Source organism: Heptranchias perlo, unplaced genomic scaffold, assembly GCF_035084215.1.
Source record: "Heptranchias perlo isolate sHepPer1 unplaced genomic scaffold, sHepPer1.hap1 HAP1_SCAFFOLD_125, whole genome shotgun sequence".
Classification (NCBI taxonomy): Eukaryota; Metazoa; Chordata; class Chondrichthyes; order Hexanchiformes; family Hexanchidae; genus Heptranchias; species Heptranchias perlo.
In genome coordinates, this window is record NW_027138483.1 from 1,527,325 (window position 1) to 1,537,590 (window position 10,266).

Consider the following 10,266-nt stretch of genomic DNA (forward strand, 5'->3'; position numbering starts at 1 on the left):
TGATTGTTTCCTGTCTCTCTGCCACTTGCTGTCCGTGTCTACCTTCTAATTTAAGATCCCTGATGTAACAGGGCTATCCCAACACAAACACTTTCACACTGATCCCAGCCTGTACTCTGAACACATTGCATGAGCTGATCACAGCTTCTGCACACCGAGTTCTCCAATGAGCTGCTCAGGATGTGCAAGGCCCACCAGTGGCCTGGAGTCCTGCCAGATTTTGCTGTTACTCGAGAGGGAAGCCTGCTTTTCGTCCTAACTTCTGTTACCCCTCTGCCTCAACATCGCACCCAGCGCACATTCCTCAACACATTTTATTACCTTCCACCTTCAAGTGACATTTTTATCCATGAATTCTCCAAGTCTCTGATTTGCTTCGCACTGTAAATCTTCTGGGCCTCCGTTTTCCTTATTTTTGTCAGCCTCTCTCTGTAACTGAATCCGTTTGGTCTATTTATAAATTTACATAAATCTTCTAAATAGCTGGCAAGCAATACCTGCTATTCTGCTGACCGTATTTCCACGCACAACATAGGATAGTAACTAATAACTACAGTAAGTAATTCAGGAGAAACTTCTTCACTCAGGGTGATTAGCATGTGAAGCTTGCTCGCACAGGGAGTAGTTGAGATGAATGGCATTTAAAGAGAAGCTAGATAAATAAATGAGGAATAAAGGATACATTGACGGGGTGAGAATAAGAGAGGTGGGAGAAGGCTCATATGGAGCATAAACACCGGCAAAGACCAGTTGGGCCGAATGGCCTGTTTCTATGCTGTAAATTCCATGTAATTCTATGGTGAATTCTGAAAAGACACCGTACGGCATTCGAAACAAACTTTAACAATGGACTTACAAATCTGATTAAATTCTTTGAGGAAGTGACAAGGAGGATTGATGAGGGTAGTGCAGTGGATGTAGTCTACATGGATTTTAGTAAAGCATTTGACAAGGTCCCACATGGCAGACTGGTCAGAAAGGTAAAAGCCCGTGGGATACAGGGAAATGTGGTGAATTGGATCCAAAATTGGCTCAGTAACAGGAAACAAAGGGTAAAAGTCGATGGATGTCTTTGCGAATGGAAATCTGTTTCCAGTGGTGTGTCACAGGGCTCAGTGTTGGGTCCCTTGCTGTTTGTGGTATATATTAATGATTTGGACTTGACTGTAGGGGGCATGATTGGCAAATTTGCAAACGACACAAAAATTGGCCGTGTAGTTGATAGCTTTAGACTCCAAGAAGATATCCTCTTCACTATCAATGGGTTGGTGGAGTGGGCGGAAAAGTGGCAAATGGAGTTCAACCCGGAGAAGTGTGAGGTAATGCACTTAGGGAGGGCAAACAGTAAAAGGAAATACGAGGGGTAGAAGAAGTGAGAGACCTTGGAGTACATGAGCACAGGTCCTTGAAGGTGGCAGTACAGGTTGATAAGGTTGTGAAGAAGGCATACGGAGTGCTCTCCGTTATTAGCCGAGGGATAGAGTACAAGAGCAAGGATGTCATGATGGAACTGCATAAAACGCTGGTAAGGCCACAGCTGGAATATTGTGCGCAGTTCTGGTTACTACATTTTTTCATTCGTTCATGGATGTGGGCGTCGCTGGCGAGGCCGGTATTTATTGCCCATCCCTAATTGCCCTTGAGAAGGTGGTGGTGTGCCGCCTTCTTGAACCGCTGCAGTCCGTGTGGTGAAGGTTCTCCCACAGTGCTGTTAGGAAGGGAGTTCCAGGATTTTGACCCAGCGACGATGAAGGAACGGCGATATATTTCCAAGTCGGGATGGTGTGTGACTTGGAGGGGAACGTGCAGGTGGTGTTGTTCCCATGTTCCTGCTGCTCTTGTCCTTCTTGGTGGTAGAGGTCGCGGGTTTGGGAGGTGCTGTCGAAGAAGCCTTGGCGAGTTGCTGCAGTACATCCTGTGGATGGTCCACACTGCAGCCACTGTGCGCCGGTGGTGAAGGGAGTGAATGTTTAGGGTGGTGGATGGGGTGCCAATCAAGCGAGCTGCTTTGTCCTGGATGATGTCGAGCTTCTTGAATGTTGTTGGAGCTGCACTCATCCAGGCAAGTGGAGAGTATTCCTTCACACTCCTGACTTGTGCCTTGTAGATGTTGGAAAGGCTTTGGGGAGTCAGGAGGTGAGTTACTCTTGTTGGAGATGGTCATTACCTGGCACTTGTCTGGTGCGAATGTTACTTGCCACTTATCAGCCCAAGCCTGGATGTTGTCCAGGTCTTGCTGCATGCGGGCTCGGACTGCTTCATTATCTGAGGGGTTGCGAATGGAACTGAACACTGTGCAATCATCAGCGAACATCCCCATTTCTGACCTTATGATGGAGGGAAGGTCATTGATGAAGCAGCTGAAGATGGTTGGGCCTAGGACACTGCCCTGAGGAAGTCCTGCAGCAATGTCCTGGGGCTGAGATGATTGGCCTCCAACAACCACTACCATCTTCCTTTGTGCTAGGTATGACTCCAGCCACTGAAGAGTTTTCCCCCTGATTCCCATTGACTTCAATTTTACTAGGGCTCCTTGGTACCACACTCGGTCAAATGCGGCCTTGATGTTAAGGGCAGTCACTCCCAGCTCACCTCTGGAATTCAGCTCTTTTGTCCATGTTTGGATCAAGGCTGTAATGAGGTCTGGAGCCGAGTGGTCCTGGCGGAACCCAAACTGAGCATCGGTGAGCAGGTTATTGGTGAGTAAGTGCCGCTTGATAACAATGTCGATGACACCTTCCATCACTTTGCTGATGATTGAGAGTAGACTGATGGGGCAGTAATTGTCCTGCTTTTTGTGGACAGGACATACCTGGGCAATTTTCCACATTGTCGGGTAGATGCCAGTGTTGTAGCTGTAATGGAACAGTTTTTCTAGAGGTGCAGCCAGTTCTGGAGCACAAGTCTTCAGAACATCAGCCGGGATGTTGTCGGGGCCCATAGCCTTTGCTGTATCCAGTGCACTCAGCCGTTTCTTGATATCATGTGGAGTGAATCGAATTGGCTGAAGACTGGCTTCTGTGATGGTGGGGATTTCGGGAGGAGGCCGAGATGGATCATCCACTCGGCACTTCTGGCTGTAGATGGTTGCAAACGCTTCAGCCTTGTCTTTTGCACTCACATGCTGGACTCCGCCATCATTGAGGATGGGGATGTTTACAGAGCCTCCTCCTCCCGTTAGTTGTTTAATTGTCCACCACCATTCACGACTGGATGTGGCAGGACTGCAGAGCTTTGATCTGATCTGTTGGTTGTGGAATCGCTTAGCTCTGTCTATAGCATGTTGCTTTCGCTGTTTAGCATGCATGCAGTCCTTAGTTGGAGCTTCACCGGGTTGGCACCTCATTTTTAGGTACGCCTGGTGCTCCCAGCATGCACTCTTCATTCAACCATGGTTGATCCCCTGGCTTGTTGGTAATGGTAGAGTAAGGAATATGCCGGGCCATGAGGTTACAGATTGTGCTGGAATACAATTCTGCTGCTGCTGATGGCCCACAGCGCCTCATGGATGCCCAGTTTTGAGCTGCGAGATCTGTTCTGAATCTATCCCATTTAGTACGGTGGTAGTGCCACAAAACACGTGTTCTCAGTGCGAAGACGGGACTTCGTCTCCACGAGGACTGTGCGGTGGTCACTCCTACCGATACGATCATGGACAGATGCATCTGGGACAGGTAGATTGGTCAGGATGAGGTCAAGTAAGTTTTTCCCTCGTGTTGGTTCGCTCACCACCTGCCGCAGGCCCAGTCTGGCAGCTATGTCCTTCAGGACTCGGCCAGCTCGGTCAGTAGTGGTGCTACCGAGCCACTCTTGGTGATGGGCGTTGAAGTCCCCCACCCAGAGTACATTCTGTGCCCTTGCTACCCTCAGTGCTTCCTCCAAGTGGTGCTCAACATGGAGGAGGACTGATTCATCAGCTGAGGGAGGACGGTAGGTGGTAATCAGCAGGAGGTTTCCTTGCCCATGTTTGACCTGATGCCATGTCGGTCAGTCTTGTCCCCGGGTCGGTCCGTCCTGTCCCCGGGTCGGTCCGTCCTGTCCCCGGGTCGGTCAGTCCTGTCCCCCGGGTCGGTCAGTCTTGTCCCCCGGGTCGGTCCGTACTGTCCCCCTGGTCGGTCAGTCTTGTCCCCCGGGCCGGTCCGTACTGTCCCACGGGTCGGTCAGTCTTGTCCCCCGGGTCGGTCAGTCTTGTCCCCTGGGTCGGTCAGTCTTGTCCCTGGGTCGGTCCGAACTGTCCCCCGGGTCGGACCGTCCTGTCCCCCGGGTCGGTCAGTGTTGTCCCCGGGTCGGTCCGTCCTGTCCCCCGGGTCGGTCCGTCTTGTCCCCGGGTCGGTCCGTCTTGTCCCCGGGTCGGTCTGTCTTGTCCCCTGGGTCGGTCCGTACTTTCCCCCGGGTCGATCCGGACTGTCCCTGGGTCGGTCAGTCTTGTCCCCTGGGTCGGTCCGTACTGTCCCTGGGTCGGTCACTCTTGTCCCTGGGTCGGTCCGTACTTTCCCCCGGGTCGGTCAGTCTTGTCCCTGGGTTGGTCTGTACCGTCCCCCCGGGTCAGTAGGTCTTGTCCCCTGGGTCGGTCCGTACTGTCCCCCGGGTCGGTCCGTCCTGTCGCCTGGATCGATCCGTATTGTCCAATGGGTCGGTCAGTCTCGTCCCTGGATCGATCTGTACTGTCCCTTGTATCGGTCGGTCTTGTCCAATGGGTAGTGGAAATCTGGAACTCTTTCCCCCCAAAGAGGATTCTGAGTCAATTGAAATTGGAAGGCTGAGATTGGCCGGTTTTTGTTCTGTCGGGTTATTGAGGGACATCGATTGACAGTGGGGAAATGAAGCTGAGGTACAGATCAGCCAGGGCCATCATGGGGATAGTAGTGAGGATGCCGGTCATGAGTGGGACAGCCCGACCCGCACTGGTATACAGGGTGGAGAACATTGGGATCATTCAAGGGGGTGCACACGACCGTTTCGCAGCGGTCCCACCTTATGTCATAAAGTGGGAGCACGCTACGACAGGTACTGACCTCTCTGGGTGCCAGAGCAGGGGTGCACACATAATACTGTGTCCCCAGCACTCGAACGCCTATTCTAGACCACAGTACGGGTTTAAAAATGCTGGTGCACGGCCTATTAACTGTACCATGGAGGTCATGGTACAAGGCCATGTTCCACGCAAGTGCGCCCTCCTACCAGCATGGACAGCACATCTGGTGTCCGGTGAGTGACAGCAGTTTCTGCTTTAAACCCGAGGCAGAAGATCAAGTGGCCCAGGAACGGATTGTCCCCATTCCTGAATCCTCCACTGTTCACCTCACTGTCAGGAAAAACATAACCAACCTGCAAGACCATGTCACATTCTTCGGCTATAAAATTCCCCCTCTCCCCGAACATCTTACCGCCCGACTCAAAGCCGTAGAAATATCACAAAAACATTTCTATACTCCAGAACAAAAGACTGTTGAGATAGGGGCCGAGATTTCGGAGATCATAGTTTCACTCTCACTCCCCCTCTCTCCTCCCTCACTCCACCCACTCACACTCTCACTCCCCCTCTCTCCTCCAACTCACACTCTCACTCCCCCTCTCTCCTCCCTCTCTCCTCCCCCTCACACTCTCACTCCCCATCTCTCCTCCCTCACTCCTCCCCCTCACACTCTCACTCCCCCTCTCGCCTCACTCACTCCTCCCCCTCACACTCTCACTTCCCCCTCTCTCCTCCCTCACTCCTCCCCCTCACACTCTCACTCACCCTCTCTCTTCCCTCACTCCTCCCCCTCACACTCCCCCTTTCTCCTCCCTCACTCCTCCGCTTCACACTCTCACTCCCCCTCTCGCCTCACTCACTCCTCCCCCTCACACTCTCACTTCCCCCTCTCTCCTCCCTCACTCCTCCCCCTCACACTCTCACTCACCCACTCTCTTCCCTCACTCCTCCCCCTCACACTCCCCCTTTCACCTCCCTCACTCCTCCGCTTCACACTCTCACTCCCCCTCTCTCCTCCCTCACTCCTCCCCCTCACATTCTCACTCCACCTCTCTCCTCCCTCACTCCTCCCCCTCACACCCTCACTCCCCCTTTCTCCTCCCTCACTCCTCCCCCTCTCTCCTCCCTCACTCCTCCCCCTCACACTCTGACTCCCCCTGACTACTCCCTCACACCTCACCCTCACACTCTCATCCCCTCACACTCTCATACCCCCTCTCTCCTCCCTCACTCCTCCCCCATACACTCTCACTCCCCCTCACACTTTCACTCCACCCTCACTCCCTCTCACTCCTCCCACTCACACTCTCACTCCCCTTCTCTCCTCCCTCACTCCTCCCCCTGACTCCCCCTCTCTCCTCCCTCACTCCTCCCCCTCACACTCTCACTCCCCCCTCAATCCCCCTCACACTCTCACTCCCCCCCTCACTCCCACTCCCTCACTCCTACCCCTCACACTCTCACTCCCGCCTCACACTCTCACTCCTCCCCCTCATACTCCCCCTCTCTCTTCCCTCACTCCTCTCCCTCACTCCTCCTCTCTCCTCCCTCACTCCTCCCCCTCACACTCTCACTCCCCCCTCAATCCCCCTCACACTCTCACTCCTGCCTCACACTCACTTCACCCTCACTCCTCATCCCTCATTCCCCCTCCCCCTCACATTCTCACTCCCCCTCACTCCTCCCCTCACACTCTCACTCCCCCCTCAATACTCCCCCTCACACTCTCATCCCCCTCACTCCTCCCCCTCACTCCCCCTCTCACTCTCACTCCCACTCACTCCCCCTCTCACTCACACTCCCCCTCACTCATTCCCCTCTCTCCTCCTCCTCATACTCTCACTCCCCCCTCACTACTCCCACCTCAATCCCCCTCACACTCTCACTCACCCTCACTCCTCCTCACACTCTCAATCCCCCTCTCTCCCCCTCTCTCTTCCCCCTCACACTCCCCCTTCCTGCTCCTCACGCTCACTCTCCCTCACACTCTCACTCCCCCTCTCTCCTCCCCCTCACACCCTCACTCCCCCTCACTCCTCCCCTCACACTCTCACTCCCCCTCACTCCACCTCACACTCTCACTCCCCCTCGCACTCGCACTCATCCTCACTCCTCCCCCTCACTCCCCCTCACACTCTCACTCCCCCCTCACTTCTTCTCTCTCCACCCCCACACTCCCACTCTCTACTCCTCACACTCACTCCCCCCTCACATTCTCCCTCCCCTCACACTCTCACTCTCCCCTCACTCCTCCTCACACTCTCACTCCCCCTCACACTCACTCACCCTCATAGTCACTCCTCCCCCTCACTCCCCTCACACGCTCACTTCCCCTCTCTCCTCCCCTTCACTTTCTCATTCCCCCTTTCTCCTCCCGCTAACACACTCACTCCTCCCCCTCACACTCCCCCTCACGCCTCCCCCTCACACTCTCACTCCCCCTCTCTCCTCCCCACTATCTCCCCCTCACTCCTCCACCCTCACTCCCCCTCACACTCTCACTCCCCTTCTATCCACACCCTCACACTCACTCCCCCTCACTCTCACTCCCCCTCACTCCACCTCTCTCCTCCCCTTCACACTCTCACTCCACCTTTCTCCTCCCCCTCACACTCTCACTCCTCCCCCTCAAACTCTCACTCCCCCTCTCTCCTCCCCCTCACACTCTCACTCCCCCTCTCTCCTCCCCATCACACTCTCACTCCCCCTCACTGCTCCCCATCACTCGCCCTCACACTCTCACTCCCCCTTTCTCCTCCTCCTGACACTCTCACTCCGCCCCCTCACACTCTCACTCCCCCTCACTACTCGCCCTCACACTCTCACTCCCCCTCACTCCTCCACCTCACTCCCCCTCACACTCTCACTCACACTCTCTCCTCCCCCTCACACTCTCACTCCCCCTCTCTCCTCCCTCACTCCTCCCCCTCACACTCTCACTCCCCCTCTCTCCTCCCTCACTCCTCCCCCTCACATTCTCACTCCACCTCTCTCCTCCCTCACTCCTCCCCCTCACACCCTCACTCCCCCTTTCTCCTCCCTCATTCCTCCCCCTCTCTCCTCCCTCACTCCTCCCCCTCACACTCTCACTCCCCCTGACTACTCCCTCACACCTCACCCTCACACTCTCATCCCCTCACACTCACATACCCCCTCTCTCCTCCCTCACTCCTCCCCCATACACTCTCACTCCCCCTCACACTTTCACTCCACCCTCACACCCTCTCACTCCTCCCCCTCACACTCTCACTCCCCCTCTCTCCTCCCTCACTCCTCCCCCTGACTCCCCCTCTCTTCTCCCTCACTCCTCCCCCTCACACTCTCACTCCCCCCTCAATCCCCCTGACACTCTCACTCCCCCCTCACTCCCACTCCCTCACTCCTACCCCTCACACTCTCACTCCCGCCTCACACTCTCACTCCTCCCCCTCATACTCCCCCTCTCTCTTCCCTCACTCCTCTCCCTCACTCCTCCTCTCTCCTCCCTCACTCCTCCCCCTCCCCCTCTCACTCCCCCCTCAATCCCCCTCACACTCTCACTCCCCCTTCACTCCCACTCCCTCACTCCTACCCCTCACACTCTCACTCCCGCCTCACACTCTCACTCCTCCCCCTCACTCCCCCTCACACTCCCCCTCTCTCCTTTCTCACTCCTCCCCCTCACAGTCTCACTCCCCCTCACTCCCCCTTTCGCTCTCACTCCCCCCTCACTCCTACCCCTCACACTCTCACTCCTGCCTCACACTCACTTCACCCTCACTCCTCATCCCTCATTCCCCCTCCCCCTCACATTCTCACTCCCCCTCACTCCTCCCTCACTCCTCCCCTCACACTCTCACTCCCCCCTCAATACTCCCCCTCACACTCTCATCCCCCTCACTCCTCCCCCTCGCTCCCCCTCTCACTCTCACTCCCACTCACTCATTCCCCTCTCTCCTCCTCCTCATACTCTCACTCCCCCCTCACTACTCCCACCTCAATCCCCCTCACACTCTCACTCACCCTCACTCCTCCTCACACTCTCAATCCCCCTATCTCCCCCTCTCTCTTCCCCCTCACACTCCCCCTTCCTGCTCCTCACGCTCACTCTCCCTCACACTCTCACTCCCCCTCTCTCCTCCCCCTCACACCCTCACTCCCCCTCACTCCTCCCCTCACACTCTCACTCCCCCTCACTCCACCTCACACTCTCACTCCCCCTCGCACTCGCACTCATCCTCACTCCTCCCCCTCACTCCCCCTCACACTCTCAATCCCCCCTCAATTCTTCTCTCTCCACCCCCACACTCCCACTCTCTACTCCTCACACTCACTCCCCCCTCACATTCTCCCTCCCCTCACACTCTCACTCTCCCCTCACTCCTCCTCACACTCTCACTCCCCCTCACACTCACTCACCCTCATAGTCACTCCTCCCCCTCACTCCCCTCACACGCTCACTTCCCCTCTCTCCTCCCCCTCACTTTCTCATTCCCCCTTTCTCCTCCCGCTAACACACTCACTCCTCCCCCTCACACTCCCCCTCACGCCTCCCCCTCACACTCTCACTCCCCCTCTCTCCTCCCCACTATCTCCCCCTCACTCCTCCACCCTCACTCCCCCTCACTCTCACTCCCCCTCACTCCACCTCTCTCCTCCCCTTCACACTCTCACTCCACCTTTCTCCTCCCCCTCACACTCTCACTCCTCCCCCTCAAACTCTCACTCCCCCTCTCTCCTCCCCCTCACACTCTCACTCCCCCTCTCTCCTCCCCATCACACTCTCACTCCCCCTCACTGCTCCCCATCACTCGCCCTCACACTCTCACTCCCCCTTTCTCCTCCTCCTGACACTCTCACTCCGCCCCCTCACACTCTCACTCCCCCTCTCTACTCGCCCTCACACTCTCACTCCCCCTCACTCCTCCACCTCACTCCCCCTCACACTCTCACTCACACTCTCTCCTCCCCCTCACACTCTCACTCCCCCTCACTCCTCCACCTCACTCACCCTCACACTCTCACTCACCCTCTCACCTCCCCCTCACACTCTCACTCCCCCCTCTCACTAGCCCTCACACTCTCACACCCCTTTTCTCCTCCCCTCACACTCTCACTCCCCCTCTCTCCTCCCCATCACACTCTCACTCCCCCTCACTCCTCCCCATCACTCCCCCTCACACTCTCACTCCCCCTTTCTCCTCCTCCTCACACTCTCACTCTGCCCCCTCACACTCTCACTCACCCTCTCACCGCCCCCTCACACGCTCACTCCCCCTCTCTCCTCCCCATCACACTCTCACTCCCCCTCA